The sequence below is a fragment of the Sabethes cyaneus genome, chromosome 2 (assembly GCF_943734655.1).
Source record: "Sabethes cyaneus chromosome 2, idSabCyanKW18_F2, whole genome shotgun sequence".
Classification (NCBI taxonomy): Eukaryota; Metazoa; Arthropoda; class Insecta; order Diptera; family Culicidae; genus Sabethes; species Sabethes cyaneus.
Window position 1 is genome coordinate 25,624,816 of NC_071354.1, and position 19,859 is coordinate 25,644,674.

General features: G+C 36.6%; 1 protein-coding gene across 7 annotated transcripts in view; it reads right to left on the bottom strand.

Moving 5' to 3' along the window:
- Window positions 1-14,075, bottom strand: part of LOC128734391 (IQ motif and SEC7 domain-containing protein 1) — a 221,057-nt gene extending 206,982 nt beyond the window's left edge. The window contains exons 1-3 of one of the 7 annotated variants that reach the window (XM_053828569.1): window positions 12,559-12,753; window positions 2,273-2,494; window positions 1,846-2,192 (exon numbers count right to left, since the gene is read on the bottom strand). The gene's annotated coding sequence lies outside the window, so the exon portion shown is untranslated. Of the gene's footprint in view, window positions 1-1,845; window positions 4,764-12,558; window positions 12,754-13,594 lie in introns of those variants that run through there. The other 6 variants (XM_053828567.1, XM_053828571.1, XM_053828568.1 and 3 more) reach the window with 6 other exon arrangements.
- Between the last annotated feature and the right edge of the window lie 5,784 nt (window positions 14,076-19,859).

Consider the following 19,859-nt stretch of genomic DNA (forward strand, 5'->3'; position numbering starts at 1 on the left):
TGTAGCATTACACCAAAAAAAAAACAATCGTTCCTGAACACCCATTCGAACCCATTTGTACCCCAAAACCATAACCCAAAAGTTGCCACAATGTCGTCCAATCGAAGATTTCTTGGGAATTTTGAGTTCCTTGGTGTACAAAAATAACTTGAGAGCCACAATTGCAAACAGTTGATTGGTAGAATCAAGAGATGCATTCGCAAAGTTGACATTAAGGCCGTACCAAGCTCCTGTTCCGACATTAAACGGAAGCTTCGCCGAACAGCCTATTGCGGACCGTTTTCAAATGTTCACTATTTTGTTTTCCAACAATGGACAATATATCTTTAATTCCAGTAAATCAGATTTTTTCCAAATATCTTTGTCTTTTTTTTGACAGCTTGATAATGAAAGCTTGAAATACATTCCAAAATTTTAGTTGTCACCCGTTATATGCCGGAGAATTGGCAGGACAGGAGCTGATTTACGTAGTGGGAAAGAGTCAATCCAAGAGCCACACTTGCATTCTGTCGAGCGAGTCTTCTCATACTACTTGATTTTTATTGGCCATGAAAATTGTGTCGGCTGCGATTTTGTGGATTCTTTATTATGAAGTTAAAAGCGTTCGGAGCATCAAAATATTTTCAAGCACCACCACTCTAACTGCTTTTACATAGAAGTTCGTACGAGAAATACCATGGACAGGAAACGACTCAGTGGTAGTCGGTAGTCTGGAGCATCTGGTGACATCTTTATCCTATCAATAATTGTTGCCGGATTCAAATTTAGTATTAACACAATTAAGATCTGAATTTTAAATTCACGAAAGAGGGTGTTCCATGGGTACTCCATAGGCTTGTTATCCTAAAACGAGAATAGTCAGTCCAGTTATTATCAAGTTCTAACCAACTTTTTGTTTCAGTTGACTAGTCTAGGGGATAAAACTTTTTAAAAAAGATTCTGGCCCAACAAAAAATTGTTAGCAAGATGTATCACAGGGTTAGTACCAAATATTTCCCCCCCTAAAAATCCGCACACGGAATTTTATTTCCAAATCAACAACTTCACGTGTGATTGCTTCACCTCGTGAAGTAGAGTTGGCTTTCCTTCGGTCCTAAATTGCCTAAATCGTACTTGATTCGGTTATTTCCAAATCAAACTCCGCACCAGCAGATTATGCGGTAACAGAAAACCTTCCACCAGCAAATCACCTGCTTTCACAAAACAAGCGCAACAATAACATAATAATAATAGCTACCAAATTTCTAAAGTCAATAATAATGATCCCTTAAACCAGTCGCGTCAATCGGCAAAACAAACTATTACTCCACCATCCTCGTCATCGTCGGTGTCACCTGACAGCGGTGACAAACAACCAACCGGCTGGTTAATCATCATAACAATACTCCATCATAGGTATCGCAAAGAAATAAAAGGTTTCACGCGGAACTCAATCGTCGCCGTAGGAATGTGTGGCACATAACTAAAATTGCCGCGTATAATTTGTTTCGAAACAGAAACAAAAGTTGTGCACGTGTGTCCATGGATCAAATTGAAAACAAACAATAGCTGTCTTAGGTAGTTTTTTGGTTTTAGGCGCTGCATTGCAGCGCTGCGAGGTTTAATAATAGTTGCAATTAAAAGTCACCACCTCAGTAGCAACCGCAGCAGTAACAGCAGTTCGTAAAATGTCGCAATCAAACTGCAAATTTTTAAGTTTTTAAGTCGGTCTGTTCAGTCTTGTTCGCTGGCGGCACCAGAAATGACTTTCAAAACATGTGTTTATAATGGCACACGAGCAGTGTGCATGCCATTCGAGCAGTGTGAAAAGTGAGCGGGTGAGCAGCGAGAGCGGCGAATTCGTACAGGCAAAAGTTGTAATCCAATTTCGATTCGAGTGATTATGCGTTTTTTTTCTTCTTCTGTTCGTTCGTTTGATTTTCACCTTCACTACGCGCGGATTGCACTTTTTTCGGGAGGAATTTTTTTCTTTTTCTTTCTATCTTCTGTCGGCGATGATGCTACTGAACCCGTCCGGCCAAATGAAAGCGAATAGCACCAGCACCATTTTGGCAATTATTAAAACCACCGATTATTCACTCGCGTTTTTTTTTCGGTGCAGCACCTACCTAGCGCAATCGCTAGGTTTCACTCGCCATGGGGTCGTAATGTTTGTTTACACAATTCCCACGGGGGCCGCGGTGTGGCGCTGGCTGCGGAACGAACGGGAATCGGAGGGTTATTCTTCCAGTGGCTTTAGGGTTCTTCTTCGAATGTTGAGTCCTTCACTTACGACGGGAGCTGGAGCGCGGTATATTACTCACAAACGCGGTTGTTTTTGGTTCTTCGAATCGCGGCACTGACGTCAGAGAGTGATGATCTCAAAGTTGTCATCATTTAGGTCATCTCTACCAAATTAGGGGTGTGCCACTGGGGAGGTGATTTAACCAGGGCTGGATTGCTGTTTTTTTGCTTGCTTGATCTCGTGCCTGTCCAGGTGGCTTAATGTGGAAAACTAAAAGCTTTTTTAACATCTGGTGGTGGTGGTCAACGCCATAGTTGGATTGCGATTTTTGAATTAGCCATTAATTTAAAAAAATCAACAGAAACAAGAAACCATTTGTGATTGTGATGGTTGTGACTGGATAAATTTACTTGAAAAAGTTAATTAGTTTCAACCAGATTAAACAACTAATTTTGAAACCATCCGGTCAAGCTTGCCAGTAAAAGATTGCAAAACATATTCAATCAAAGTCGAGTGACGCCCACGGACCAGCTTCCTGATTTTATGTCAGCTGCTCGCACAATCAGCTGGTTTGTAAATTAGTACAACGGTCTCGGAGCAGCTCGATGCAATGCAATTTACTGACATGTGAGCATGCCACAATCCTTCTACAGTCGTGAACAGCCTCGAAGGTCGTTAAGTGCCAACGAATATGGTCAATATAAAACAGGTTACATAAAAAGGAGGTAAATCGTGGTGACAAGAAGAAGTTAGGATTCCACTCGACCCCAACTACTTTCGCCTACTTGTTGGAAAACCTCGGCGCTTAGAAAAACATTGAAACGAAGAAGTCTCCAGAGCAAACAGCAATCGTCGACTTTTGCTCGAATGCGAATGTCAACAGAGCATACTATTTTTAAAACAGCATTTTGCCTACTTCTTTCACGCTAGCACTGGCTGACTGGCGGACTGACTGCATGCAGCAATCGGAACTGGTTGGGCCGGATCTGTGCAACAACATACGGCGCGGCGCGCCACTCGGGACATAAAAAACAACAACCAACCAACCAACCAACCAGAGTCTGAGTCTGAAACGAATAAATTGCATCGAATGTCGGCCCAATCTGGGTGTAGAGAACGACAACGACATGCCGTGGTAGAAGTAAGCAGCAGTTTCTTACCGAATCCGGACTTATCAAGGTGAGCGTGACCGATCGATGCAAGTAGGCATTGAGCGATCGAAAATAAGTATGCCAATGCGCGGCTGCAGCAGCATGATCGTGGATCATGGACCATGGATTGTGGATCATTCGATTCTCTTCTCAGCTAGAGGCGAGAGTCTACAGAATCGATCGGCAAAAGGTGAAATTGATTTTATTACTTCCGGAAAAGGTTTCGTCATAATTAAGACAGCGATGAAAAAGTGCAAGAAGGGTTTCTTGACCTGGAAACTACTTTTCGGCAAAAGTGTGGTTAATGGTCCTGAGATTTAACAAAAATAAATACTCTAGTTGATATATTTTCATGATTAAAACCGGCTAAGCACAACCACAGCCTTGCACAGTCGGGGAGTAATTTGGAAAAATCAAATGTAAATATGTTGTACAGTAGTGGACCTAAGATTGAGCCTTAGGGCACCCCTGTTTTAATAGCCAACCTATCAAAATCAAACAAAAACCTTTGAGAGACAAGCTGCAAATAGATTAGGCAATTTTTAAAATTTTGACGATGTCAGTTATGCAAAATGAAGATACACCCAATTCCTTTTCTGCACGGATTTTTTACATGGATTTTTGCACGACTTTTTTGCACGGCTTCTCGAAATAGCACGATTGATTTAGACGGTTTCTCGAAATAACACGGTTTATTTTTGCACGTTTTTTTACAAAGCATGCATCGTCCGAATTAAAAAAAAAGAATTTGCTGTATAGCATTTTGTTTCGTGGAAATTAATTGGTTAAAGACTAGGCCAAATAATTTTTTACAACACTGATTGAAACTAGTTGGAGTGTGTCGAACGATAATATAACCAAACTTGACCATAAGGGCGTGGTGGTGTAACGGAAACATCCTTGACTGCGATCGAAAGATGTGTCAACTTGCTGCCCCAAGTTACTATTTTCATGGTTTCTATAACAAAATTTTTCAGTTCGTCAAGTTTTTCTTATTCCATATTAGGCACTGACTCTTCTCAAAAAATGTCTAAATAATGAATAAATACAGTAATGTTCCAATTTGTCAGCTCCCGATTTTGTCTATCCCTGATTTTGTCTACCCCCGATTTTATCAGCTTTTAATCCCGATTTTGTCAGCCTATAAATTTTGCTTAACTTTTGTGCTTTTAAACATGATTTATAATGCTTTTCAGTCTGCTTGAAACTATTCTGATTCTCTGGAGAGAGTTTTTGAATAAAACGATGCTTTCTTGCGAGTAATTCGGGGTCAAAATTAGGGTATTTTTACAGTAAAAGTTCTATAGTTCCTAAACAAGCAAAGATAGAGGTGTACTATATTCATAAATGTTGTGTATTTCTACTATTTGAACTACTTTGTGAAACAGGAAAAAGTCATACAACAACTATAAAAACAACTAAAATAGAAAAACTGATTTGAACGATTTTTCGTTTATGAGAAATAGGATTTTGCTATTTTTGCTGAAGAGATAGAAGGTTACTGTCTTCAGCAAATTTTTTTGTAATAATATGCTGTAAAACTTTGTAGAACACATCAATGTGTTATATTGAAACTGAAGAAAAATAATTTTTTTATTGCACTTTTAGGAGGATTAATCAAAATTTGATTTGAGAAACTCTTCCAAAGGTTCCAAAAACCTAAAACCAAGTTTTCCCGCTCAAAGCTAATGCGCATCAAAAAAGGTTCTGAACCAGTGTGCTGCGCCCGGTTCACTGAGCTTTCGGATGACCATTTGAGGGTTGAAATTTAATTTTTAGTAGAAGTCTTCGATAATGCAAGGTCTTAAGTCTTGAATTTTGAACAAAATTTCGAAAAAAAATTTCCCGATTTTGTCAGTTTCGTTATTTTGTCAGCCCAAAATTCAACATAGGGCTGACAAAATCGGAATATTACTGTAGATGTGAAAAGAACAGTTTCTTCTGAAAAAGAAAGATTCACAAAATAACATAAAACCGATACAAAATGACATAAAAATAATATTAATGGCACTTCAGTGACAAGTATTTAATCAACTACAATGGTCTTCTAGACCAATTTTGGTCTTAAATGCCATCCTAAGAGTGTAATAAAACCCAAATTGTTACTTGGGAAAATAATATAAAACAATATAGAAAGACGATTCAGAAATGATGCAAAGGTTATATAAATTTGACGCAAAATGATACAAATTATTACAGAGAAAATAAAAGATCAACAAAAATAATGATACAAAAGAAGACTAAAAAACAATGGCACTAAAATAATACAAATACTATCACAGAAATGATACTACAACGATACAAAACTAAAAGAAAAGTTAGTTTAACTTAGAATTTTGACTAAACAACCTGAAATTTCTTATTACAAGTGTGCCATTTTTAATCACGCCTTTCTTAGAAAATGCATAGAAAATGACGTAATTATGATGTCATTACTAAACGATATTAAAATGATACATACAAGAAAGACAACAAAAATGTTTAAAAAATAACAAACAATGACAGAGAAATTACTTGAAAATGACACACACAAAAATATACATATACATATAAATATAAAATATACAAAAATAATACAAACAAGACATAAAATGATAAAAAAATAAAATACTGACGTAAAAACAATCAAACTACACAAATATGGCATAAAATACAATCATCGTACGAAAATATTAGAAAACTGATATCAAAATGGCACGAATATCATACAAGAATGTTACAAATAATAAAATAATATACAATAATACAATTGACACAAAAAATTACTAAAAAATTAAGCAAAAAATGAAAAAAAAATCACAAAAATATCACACGAAAATAAAAATCTAGAAAAATGACAGAAAAGCAAAACAAAAAAACTTGAAAATGACATTAAAATGGTGCAAAGAGATACGAAACAAAAGAGTACCAAATTACCACATATGAAAATGATACATCAAATGAGAGATGAATAAAACAAAAGAGACGAAAAATGACATACGATATACAAAAATAATGCAAAAAAGATACAAATAAAACACAATCTAACAAAAAATGATATAAAACAATACAAGTAGGGTACAAAGATGAAGCGACACTTGCACAAAAATGATACAAAAAACTTAAAGTACACAAAAAATACAAAAATCTCAAAAATTACTCAGATAATACGAAAATTTTGCAAAAAATGGTAGAAAATTAAAAAAAACTACAAAAAACATAATCGATAGAAAATAGATAGAATTATATAATTCATTTTTTTTTCAGAAAAGTCAAAACAAACAAAAGGGATGCAAAAATAACACAAAAATGATTAAAAATGATACAGATATGATTGATGCAAAATTGATTGACAGATTACACTAAAATTGTGGAAAAAGTGATAGAAGTAATAGATAATTCAAAAGAGATACATGGCACAAATGTAATATAAGAATAGCACAAAAATTATTCAAAAATGGTCCAAAAAGACTCAAAAATTAGGCTATTGCACCCTTCCCTCCTTAAAAATTGGCTCGGAAAATCGGGGGGCAAAAAATAATTTGTAGGATGAGTTTTTTTTGTTAAATCAATTGTCTGTGGGCTCTCTTTCGTTTTTGAGAATATAATTGGTTTTCACACTTAAACTTTATGTAAAACCTTTAAATAAAAATATTTTTTTGCTCGATTAAAAATATCTCTGTTTTTTTCGTCCCCCCCCTTTACTGACCCAACACCGGAAGGACAAAAACTTTATAAAATATTTGTACTGAGCTAACAAAATTATGAAAAAATTCCGATACAAGAATGACACAAAAATTTACAAAGATGATACAAAAATTATGCAAAACCAATACAAATCTGAATACAAAAATAACTCAAAAATGTTACGAAAATGATGCAAAAGATGAATAAAAAATGATGCGCAAATGATAGAAAAATGGCATGAAAATTATGATAAAATTAATAAGAAACATAATACAAGGAAGATATAAAAAGGACACAAATAATACAATGGTAATGCAAGACATTACAAAATGATGCAATAATCATACAAAATTACACAAACATGATACAAAATAAAATACAAAAATACAAAAATGATCATACGGATGTAAATTTAATACAAAAATTATACAAAAATATTGAAATATCGTACAAGGATGATAAAAATGTTACTCAAATACAAATACACTCAAGTCGCTTTTTACGCGAAGGATACGTCCTGCGTGAATCAAAACCACGTAAATTCCGAAATTCGCGTTAAAAAACCGCGTAAATTCCGAAATTCGTGTAAAAAACCGCGTAAGTTCCGAAATTCGCGTAAAAAAACCACGTAAATTCCGAAATTCGCGTAAAAACCGCATAAATTCCGAAATTCGCGTAAAAAACCGCGTAAATTCCGAAATTCGCGTAAAAATAGTCGCGTAAGAAACCGCATAAAAAGCGACTTCAGTGTATAATTAAAATAGGAATACAAAAAGTGGGGGGATAACGATACAAAAGTGATGCAAAAAGATATAAATATGAAACAAAAAATGTAAAATACTGTTGCCAAAATGAAACAAAAATAATTAATAAATGATGCAAAATGGTACAAAATCATATGGAAATGACTCAAAAAAGATGCAAAAAAAAATCGAAAAATAGAGCAAAATATATCCAAAAATGATAAACAACTGAAATAAAAATAAGATAAAAATGGTGCAGAATGACACAAAAATAACAAAAATATGTTAAAAATTTTATATGATGAAGTAGGGTAGAAGGATGACAAAAAATTACACGAAAATGATATTCAATTATTCAAAAAGGTACAAATCTCGAGCAACATGTCAAAAGATCCAGTGTGCAAATGAGAGATTCTCTCCGTATCTCTTCTTTTACGCTTATCCCGCTGATGCAAATGCACTTGAATGCGGTTTCTGGCTTTATTGGCTAGTAATTCTGAAAAATTGGATTGAAATGCGTTTATGTTTAAGTGAGAAACGTAAGAGAGAAATCGCAAAGAGAATCTCGCATTTTCACATTGGATCTTTTGGCACGTTACGCGTGAAATATGATACAAAAATGATCGAAATATAATACTAGAATGAAGTAAAATATGTTTGAAAAATAGTACAAAATAAATAGAAAGATGACACGAAAATACAATATAAAAATAACAAAAAATTGATACGAAAATGATCCAAACAGAAGATTAAAGCAATGAAGATACAAAAAGGATAGACAAGGAAACGAAAATAATCTTAAAAATATAAAAATAAAAACAAAATTTTGCAACAATATACAAATATGACACAAAAAGGGATATCAAAATGGTGGAAAAATAATACTCAAACGCTGCAAAAAAGGTAAAAGTCATGTGGAAATGATACAAAAATAAAAAATATATAGAAAAATAGAGCAAAAAATATAAGCAAATAAAGCCAAAAATGATAGAAAAATGAAATAAAAGCGGTACAAAAACGAAGCAAAAAGGTACAAAAATATGCAAAAAAATCCGGTACAAGAATGATACAAAGATAACACAAAGATGATACAAAAATTATGTAAAAGAGATACAAATATAATATAAATAAGAATACAAAAATAATGCAAAAGATTATCAAAAAATTAAAAATGACAGAAACATGGCATGAAAAGTAGTACAAAAGTGATACTAAAACGATACAATCATAATACAAAATGATAAGGATACAAGAAGTTGCGAAAATTATAATAAAGAATACAAAAATAACATAAAAAATATTCAAAAATGATATGAAGATGACCGAAATATAGTACGACACAAAATTAAGTTGTGGAAATATTAACACGAAAATGACAAAAGTTCAAAGTCCAAAATAACACTGTAATTCAAAAATAAGGCCATCGCAAATCATTTTAAAAGTTTGTGTCACCCCCCCCCCTCCCCCTTGGAAATCGGTTTGAAAAATCGGGGGCAAAAAATAATTTGTAGGATATGAGTTATTTTTTTTTTAAAAATCAGCCTGAAAAACTTGAAAAATGGGTGTACGAGTTGAGTTAACGCTTCTAGTATGAAATAGAAATGGAAATTCAAACAGCGGAATTTCCGAAAATCGGCCAAAAAAATTTTCTTTCGTTTTTGTCTTTTTTTTCGTAGATTTTTGCATGGTAATTAACAATTTATATGTTAAAAGCAAGAATAGATTTGGTTTTCACGTTTAAACTTAAAATAAAAATGCCTAAAATCCATATTCTTTTTGCTCGATTAAAAAATTCTCTTTGTTTTTTTTCGCCCCCCCCTCCTTCAGTGGCCCAAAACCGGAGGGACAAAAACTTTTTAAAATATTTGTAATCCCGATCAGGAGGGCATAACAAGATAACATCAAATTTATAACACATTCTGATATTTATAACACAGTGTGTTACAAATCGGAAATAAATTGATCAGGAAGTGAAAACAAAAGTTTCAAGTTTGTAACAGATTCTGATAGTTCTAACTCATTGAGTTATATAGGAGAATTAGGGCTTTGGCCACTACTAAAAATGTTACATATCATCACTGGTGTGCCCGGGACGCACAATGGAGAACGTGCCATACCTTTTCTATAAAATTTAACGCAAATTTTATGTGTAATTTCAAATCTGATTTCAAGCCAAATTTTACATGCAATACCAGCCCAACTTCAAGTAATATTTCAAGTCAAATTTCATGTTAATTTTGAATTCAATTTGAATTCTAAATTTAATTCGAATTTAATGTCCAATTTCAAGTTTAAATTTTGGTCCAATATCAAATCCAATACCATTTCCATTTGACATGCAATTTCAAATGAAATTCAAAGTGAAATTTTGTGTCTAATTTCAAGTGCAATTGCAAATTGCAATCTAAGTCCTATTCAGTTGTTCAGTTTTCAATGTTCAGTTTCAGTGCATCAGAACGAAATAACGATTACATGTAGCGAATTCTTATATCTATCAATTTTGCATTAAGAAAATTTTGTCGTCAATTCTAGAGTTTTTTTGTTTGTTTGGACAACAATTTTTTTAAGCAACAACAGCACAACAGCAAGTGTATAAAATGAAAACATAAACTATTGCAGTTAGAAATATACTCGATGCAAAATGCCGCTGTTAAGCCATCTTTTATGTATTTTCTGCACTTTATTAGGTTCTAACAACGAATTGAAACGAACAACGAATTAGGATTAAAAATAAAATCTCTCAAACTTTTATTTTGTTGTTAGATGCTTGGAAAAACGTAATCGAGCAAACACATTATGAAAATAATTAACGATAAAATAAAGTTTTAGTTTTTTTCTCGGTTTACGTCTTGTTTACAAAATTTAAAAGCAACAAGTGTTTTCTACAATCCTTTACTAACAAAACCTCGTATAATCGAGAAATATTTTCTTCCACGCATCACTAAAATAATTAGGTTCATAATTGTTTTTAATCTTTACTGTGGTTGGTTCCTACCAAAATCAGCAATAACATTTATAGAATCAAAACCTGAAATATAAAACTCATTTTAAAAAAAAGTTTGAATGGCCAGGTTCACTTCAATTTATTTTCTGGTATATTTGAAAGCACTTCGAGCAACACTGTCAGAACGGTGCAACACTGATAAAACGGATTCGATTTCTTTTTCTTGATCACGGTCTCGTACCAAAAGAGATCTATTTATAGACAGCTCGAACAGCAAAAACTGACAACTGACAGAATAAGCTATCGGTCAAATCATATGAGCATTTAAACTACCTATATTCAAGAGTAGTTCTGGTACAGCGGTTAAGACAATGGCATCGTGTGCGGTATGTCATGAGTTCAATTCCGACTGAAAGGGTGCGATTTTTGAAATTGAAAAAATGTGTGAAAATCTTTTTCTGTTGCTATTTGTAAATGTTCCCGATAAATACTTGTACTATTTTTGACAATAGGTCGGGAAAATATCGATATAGTAGACAGAGGTAAAGAAGTTTTTGTTTTATCAAAATTATAACACAATTTGTTAGAAATATGGTAACAAATTTTGATATAATTTTGTTCAAAACATAACAAACTTTGTTATATTTTTGCTATCACTGCTAAGCAGTTTTGTTAGAATTTGAGTTATTTTAACCACTTGCAGTAGCTAAATTATAACAGCCGTTGTTAGCAAAAAATCGGTCGAAAAATAACAGGATCAGTTATAATTTTGTTATGCCCTCCTGATCGGGATGGCCTAATACCAAAACGATAACAAAATAACATTAAAACGTCACAAAATCCATAAAAAACTATAAAAGTATGATAAAAGTGCCACAAAAAGGACATGCAAAGGTATCGCTTGTGTCGTCATATTATTTGAATCGATTGTTCGAGAAAACCCCACAAGCGCCATTTGACATGAGTCAATTTTCATGAGTTTTTGACTGTTTTAAATCCTCGACGAATCCTACATGTTGTCTCAAATTTTGGAAAAAGGTTGGTTCCGCAAATCCCTTTTGAGAAAATCAGTTTTTTTGTTGTTTTTCTACAGTTGTGACAAAAGCACAAGTGGGGTTTCTCAAACAAACGATTCATTTGCCTTAGTTTGCCATTGGCTTTCTATTAACTGTTACTCCGTTGATCCGTTAGTGACATATTCCAGATTAACGGGACACAATTAGCCATTTTTTTCTGTATGAGTTGGTTCCTGTTTCACGAAATTTTTCAAATAGTTGGAAAAATATATGCCTAAAGGTGGCCTAATTTTTCAGTTACACTGATACAATGTGAATAGTGTCCCGTAACAAAACAAAAATATCAAAACTATTACGATAATTACACAAAAACAATTGAAAAATGTAACACTAGCGAGTTAATATAATGTATTGCCTTAATATGGCATTGGCTTTGCATTAACTTTTACTCAGTTCCGTTAAATTGATTTTTCTGACCATTTGAAATTGGTCTTGATTTGGATCTTTGTTTGTTTTCAGATTTAAGTTGAAGTTTGTTTTCAGCATCACTATAATTATATAGCTTAGTTTGGCTGAATTTATTATATTTAATCGTTCCCAATACTGAGATAACGAAACGTATTACACAACAGAATCGAATAATACTTAGGAACCGAAGTTAAATTGTATTAATACATTTAGCAGAACGGCTCTATTGTGTTGCAAAAGTTTGGTGTCCTGCCTTTTACTAAGGCCTGGACACGCTAGTGCTGCCCAGTACAGCAGCTCGAGTCGCACTGGATATATCGAAATCATGTAATCCGTATTAACTCACATGTGGGACAAGACCTGTCAAAGCAATATTTTTCAATAACACACATAAAAATCCACTACTCATTTCCACCAGATGTTACTACGCTTGGTTTTTCCATCATCTCACACGTGACTTTAGCGGCTTCACCGGTTCAGTTCAAAGAACGAAAAGCGAAGCTCCATTTATCAAAGGTGACACGAGTCGAGCACAGAAAACCGTGGTGCTCCCCGTCACATGCAAGAGAACAGACTGCGCGGATCGACTATTCTGACTGATGATGAACCTGTTGTCCCATCTGTTTCCTATCAATATTTAAGCCGCCATTTTGCATCAGTGAACTCGATATCGGTTTCACGCCTTCCGCGCGCATTCTCTTCGTACATCACGTTGTTCCGCAAAAGCCATCTTCATTCAGGCGACATCTGCCCAGAGCATCTTCCAGCAGCATTGCCACGGTCACCCCGGCAGCTGTATATAAAAACGCTGTCCTGTTTTTTTTTCTACTCAATTACTACCGAGAGGGTCGAGTCTGTGTCATACGATGAGTTTGCAAACTAGCTTAGAATGACACAGAGAACTACATTCGCTGGATGCGCCCTGACATGGTCCGCTGCTTGAGTCTGAGTGGCAGAGACCGCAATTGCGTGAAACTCCGCTGCTGACGACGACAAGCACACACGACAACCACAGTTGGGAAAAAGGGTCAAGTAAACACCAGGTCCGGCCGACCGCAGAAGCCACCACAGGGACAGGGGAGCAAGCAAAAACAAAAGCACAAACAAACAATCAGCACAAAACTCCGGTTGGTTCGCAAATTATACAACGAATAAACGGTACCTCCACCTCTATTTTTGTCACTGTTTTTTTCTTCAACGGCTGTCACTTTGTATTCCTCTCAGCTGCCGTACTGCTTTTTGCTTCGGTCACTGTTTTATTCACTTCCTCCATCGTCATCGCCGTTCCTCCTCACTCGGGAACTTTTGCCTATACTGTATCCGCCGATCTCGCTAGTTTCGTTTCCCACACACTCTTCAATTTGATTAATTTTTCAACATACATTACTCCGTTGGTTATCCACTTTGTTTGAGGGGTTTCCTTAGCTGCTACTTTCCTTGCCTTGCTCGATTTGTAGGAGGATGTCGTTAATTTCTCTTCTTTACACTCCTTCCCGGCACTTAACTTGTCGATACGTACTTCGTTTCGTGTGTTATTTTTCAAACTGTATAAACTTAGAGGAACTACACTGGATTCTGATTAATTCTTCCACTTAATTTGCACTTCCCTTACACATATTACGCGAGCGCAACACACCTGTTAGTGGTATTAGTTAATTTTTTTCACTGTTTTTACAAACCGAAAAAATAACAACATAAAATTAAGTTCGATATCACTTCGCCACTTGCCGCGGAATGGCCATGGTCGCGCGGGGTTATTCCGAAACTATCCCGTCGTTAGTGTAATGCGTAGAGGAATGCGCACACGCGCGTGCCGTTGAAACTGCATCCACCAAAAAACACCCGCGAACAGTTGGCGTGTCGATCCAAACGAGTTCGTATTTCGAATATGACTAACTCCGTTCACCCTGTCGGCGGAGAAACATGCTCGCTTGCTTGAATGCATGCTCCGGTCGGTTGGCGGGTTGGCGGTTGTTGGTTGGATCACCGTCAGCGAGCGCGCTGGAAACAAACGCTGCTGGAGCGACGTTCGTCGCTCTCTGAGAGCTGGCTGAAGTTTCTGTGCGAGCTTTTAATAGGGTCAGTTTCTCGATGGTATTAATAGTTCATTGGATTGGAGATTGCAATGAAGTAATTCTAAAACATCAATTGATAATATTTTATGTTTCTTTTTCTTCTCTGGAATTAAGGAAGGCTATACACTTTAAATTTTTTAGGTCTTTTTGTTGAGGTGTCCTTATAAAATGGAATAAAAAAAAATCCTATAAAGTTTAATAAAATGTTTTAGTAGCAGTCGCTTTTTCGGCGGTTCATTTTTATGCGAATTATGGTCATGGACCTTACATGGGTTTTTACTAGGGCTGTCTAACCGGTAGTACCGGTAGTACCGAAACCGGTAATACCGGCCAATTTTTGGATACCGAAATACCGGTTTTGGAAAAGCAAAAAACCGGTATTTCCGGTATTTTATAATCTGCTTGTTTTTTCCAATTCCTTATTCGAATAAGAACTAAATTTGATAAAAGAAAATATACTCTTAGAAAAACAACTTGGTGTTAATGCCGACGAGATTCTTCGACTACTAACAATGAAGAGAGTGAAATTGTGGGTTAAATAATTATAGCTCTTGAACCCGTTTAAGGTACAGTAGAGTAACTTTACTGTAAAAATGTTTTATTGTATGAGCCAGACGTCGCGTTTTAATTTGTTTTTGAACAACTTGATATTCAAAAGCCACCAAATTATTCGAAGCTCTCAAATAACGAATTTAGGAAACAAGATCAGGGCCCAGAAACGTCACTTACAATAGTAAATTGTTATTCAACAATGTAGTAATGAAGCTTAAGTTTCAACAGAAGCAGCGCCGCTTCGTTTCAAAACTGGCTTCAATCAGCGTCATTGAAACGATTTTCACTTCATCATGACGACCGGTTTTAAAGTTTCATTTGTATTTCTCTGTCAAATAGTCAGTAAAAGGTCAGCCTAGACTTTGAAAGCAATTGAATTGATTTTGAGTAGCATTTCCTACAATTTAACGCATATTATGATTAATCTACACAACATCGGCAAATGGTGCCTGACTGTCAATCGTCGTCCTTTGACATAGTCAGTAGCTTCAGCTGAAACTTGCATGAAACGTTCTGTTCAACAAATGAAACAAGTCGCTTTAGTATGAAGCGAAGGTAAGGGTTAGCTTCATTTATTTGTTTCGACGATCCCGGATTCTGATCAGAATACGGGGATCTTTGCGCTTTTTGAGCTTTTTGAGTAAAAAATTCGGAATCTTTTTCAAGTCTTTTGAGTGGTACAATGATTAAACAAGGAGATGAAATCTGCATCTCACTATCTTCGAATAGTGGGATTGATAACAAAGAAGAGAAGGTATTTGTGAACGATGATGAAGAGGATGACGTTATGCAGGAGTTCCGGTTTGGGGATAGAGAAAAAATTGCTGAGAGGCTGTAGGAGACCGGGGTATTAATTATGCTGGAAGCTACAATACCAAGATATTTTGTAAATAATTAAAGGCGGATTTCCCTGCTATAAATTTGAAGAAATGGAAGGAAAATTCCTGATGTGCTTAGAGCCGTTCGCCAGACATCGATGAAAGCGGAAGTTTTTTCAATTGTTGGAAGTGTTGGCAATAAAATTCGTTCTAGTAAGGGAACTAAATCGCTAAGAGTATTATATCTGCTTAAATTCTACTTTGCTAAGCAACAATATTGAAGCTAAAGTTTCAAAAAGAAAAGATTTACTGAAAAACATCGACATTTCTCTTGATTTCGAATAATCTGCCAATACCGGTTTTTTACCGGTATTACCGGTATTTTCTACGCCAATACCGAAATACCGGTTTTCAGCAAAAGCGCCCAATACCGACAGCCCTAGTTTTTACGCGATTTTTAGAATTTACGCGGTTTTGGTTCACGTGGAATGTATCCTTCACGTAAAAAGCAACTTGAAATAACAGGAAGATTCCTTATTATCATTGTGAAATATAACATCGGTTCCTTTTATTGTTGCAGGCCAATATAAGTCAAGAGAAGAATGATATATTCAAGCAAAATAAAATTCGAGAAAAATCATTTAATTGTTTAGTGCTGAAAGTTGTCTGAAGGATTAATTGAACCATTTTTCTTTAAAAATAATTACGAAAATGCTTTTCCAATTAATTTCGAACGCAATCATAATATGTGCATAATGTGCATATTTCGCAAATATGTTCGCAACATTCAGCGTTTACTGTTAGGTTAGGTTTCAAATCATAAATGCCGAATACTGAGTATTCGTCTGCGACGGACATATTTTGTTGTTGCGCCACGTGTACCAGTGATATCGAGTGTGCTTCTATTCGAGATGTGGTAAAAAAAACTGGGAACATCGAAGAGTAACGTTGACAGTGCCAACTGCCAAGGCAAGAAATGAACTGCTTTACTGAATGCATAATTATGGAAACATGTCAGGGCATGACCGGATTCCCTTTGAAATAAACTGGAAAAAAGTATCAAAAATCATTGCAAAAGGGTCGGTGCTAAAGCCAGTGTTGCGCCCACACCCGTGTGGTCTAATTTTATCACACACGTGTACTCCTTCTAACGAACACTCTGACTTAGGCATTCTCGCTCTTATGTATTCACGCACTGCGACGAGTTTTTGCGAGAGTGTATTTAGCTAACAGCTACGGTCGTCGCTCTCGCACAGCTGATACCGATCACTGGCGAATCCAATTGTAGAATCGAGGACATACAATGAAGAAGTGTGTCGCAAGCCCTCACGGGCAGCTGGTTGCTCGCGAGCGGGCTATGCAGAAAGACGCTAACAGGCTGTGCGTTCGCGAGTGTGTAGGTAGCAGAATGTCTGCACACAGCAACGGCAGCTGTTCGTCGTACGCTTGCGTCAGTAGCGTAAGCATTGGAAGCTTGCTTCTTGGTCATCCTATATATTAGACTTCCAGCATACAAACTAGAACGTTTTAAGTGGGCATAACGCGATTTATTTGACAATATGAAAAGCGATGTTAGTCTACCCGTCAAATACTGGACGTGGACTTTGGAATAGACCGATTCAAGGTTTCCTACGCAAAGCCGGTAAAGATGCTGGATTTCAAGCAGTTGTTACTCGTTCTGGCCAGGTATGCGTAGCCAAGCGTTGTCTGCTTATGCGCCTCTTTGTGCCGCGAATTATGAAGTATCTTAATTGCAATTAGCTACGGTGCGGTTAGTGCGGCTTGTCGTCTAACGATTCAGAAACTCGAGAGACCTTCTTCTACCATTGCAGGGAGGTCTAGAAAGAGAATAAATCTTGCCAAGAAAAGCTGAAACAACCTCATTGCTTGCTTAATTGATTTCATCCGAGAAGTTTTTCGTTTAGAGTATGAATAGTGATTTTAGTGATTTTTATGCGATTACCATGGCATCTAATGGTGAATCCACCTGTGTACAGAAAAAAATTGATAGCGTTATCAATTGGTTTGCAGTATTCATAGCGAAATAGTCACTACGCCCGATGCTTAGTTCGTACTGCCGGAGCGAGGCGAGAGCTTCGAATGGAACCCTGGTTTTCGCCTTCCGACGCTGAAGAAGACCGAAATAACCTGACCTAAACGAACATTTTCATAAGGAAGCGTTCAAGGAAGTAAGTCAAATATATCCTCCACATCTGTTTCGAAAGACCTTCTGTGGCTGACGATTAGCGAGAAAGGAACGTCTAATCCGCGGTTGGTGTAGTGTACGAGTTGCCTGTCGAAAGCCGCCTGTTTCAAGAAGTATCACGCTATGGAGGATGTGGTCCATTGGGCGGACGTGGCCTCGGTCTATTATGCTGCGAATGGGCGAATTTCAAGCGGAGGATCTACTCCAATAATATCGTGACCACAACGGAGAAGCAGCTGATTGTCAAGGCAACGAAAGTACTGATGCTGAGCCGATATCCATCTTTTTATCGGCCATGGTTAAAGTTCCGGTTAAGTGCTGTAAGGTCGCCTTGTAAGGTGTCGAAGCATTTTTGTAGAAGGCATAACAAAGTGGCCTCTTCTTGCAGCGATTTTATTCTTTGATGGTTAATAAATATGTCGAGGTAGGGATACAATGTTATAGTATAAGAGCCTTATTCGATCTGTAATTAATGAAAAATCCAGCACCACAGCAGCAACTAGCACATGAATAACAAATTCAGCGATTCGCCGACAGGTGCAACTCAATGTTATGTACAAGTTTTATAGAGTAAAATTCTTGAACGAAAACGAAGTCCCACTTCTAGTATATATCTACTACAAAAGGTAGCTTATTTGCTTAAAGTTGGAGGAGAGGCAACACGCGCGGGTACGGTTTGTTAACAATAATTATTTTCAAAATCAACTTAACAGTAAGTAAAGGTTGAAATACGATTTTAAAGCGAGATTCAAAAAAATATAAACATTCTTTTAAAAAAATTACAGCTTTTCATCCTAACGCCAGTCTTGACCAACGGTAACAGTGTCTTAATTATTTGAATATTATCATTCTGGCCTTCTAGTCTAACAAACCAGTCGTCATATGTTCGAATCCTGGTTGAGCGGATCCTTGCATTCAATAGGAGCCTTGCACTTGCCCCGTAATTGACTTCTAACAACCGGCTGTGAAGTCTGTCGATACTTATACGAACTAAGTCTATAAAAGCTTCTATGCCCAAGGCATTACTAGAAACCTTAGGATGGCGAGGGCAATCTACGCCAGACTAAAAACGGAGAAGAGGATGATTGGGTTACATATCAGTTCGAAGGTATCATCCCCGTTCACAAAATAATCTGATGTGCCGCAAGGCACAAGTAGCCTAGGACTACTTTTGTTCTTTTTATTGTTTAACGATGCTGCAGACTGGTGTATGCTGACGATTTTAGAAATTACCTGACGACGTTTCATCGACGATTGTCATCGCGTGGAACTTCTGTTGGATACGTTTGTATTGGCGTAAATTGCAGAGTGCAATGCTTGACTAGCAGTGTCTCTTGAATGCGATGTTATGACGTTCCACCAAATCAAATAGTCTATAGTTTTCGACTACAAATTTGGGGACCAAGGTTGAGCATGTGAATGACTTTGGTGTGGTTCTCGACCTTGGTGGCTTTCGATAGTCATCGTACAAAGATAATCTCAAAAGCTACTCGCCAGTCGGGATTTTTTGCAAAAATTGGACGAGATTTCAAAGACCCGCACCGCCTTAAAGCATTGTATTGTATTAGTTCGTTTTTTTTTCTCACAAATGCATACCTAATTTGGACTCTACATAAACTCTAATGGAACCTCCTAATTGAACGAGTGCAGAGGACGTTCATACGATTGGGCTTGCGTAGTTTGCCTTGGCGCGATCCAGAAACTTTACAAACGGAAAGCGGAGAGAGACCCAGGCATTTGAACCACAAGCTGCGGGCACTAGGTGGATAGATTCTCATCGTATACCTGACAAAAGTTGAGAGACTTCGGCGGACTGGTCTCGTCGCAAGGATGCCGGATGACCGGCACCAGGAATAGAGAGACCCAATGTGCTAGGTGGCTCGACAAGGTCGAAGCAGATTTGTGTGCGTCGAGACGCTCAGCGAATTGGCGATGAGTAGCCAAGAGCCGAGTACAGTGGAGAGGAATTCTTGATACGGCAAGAGCCACCCGGACT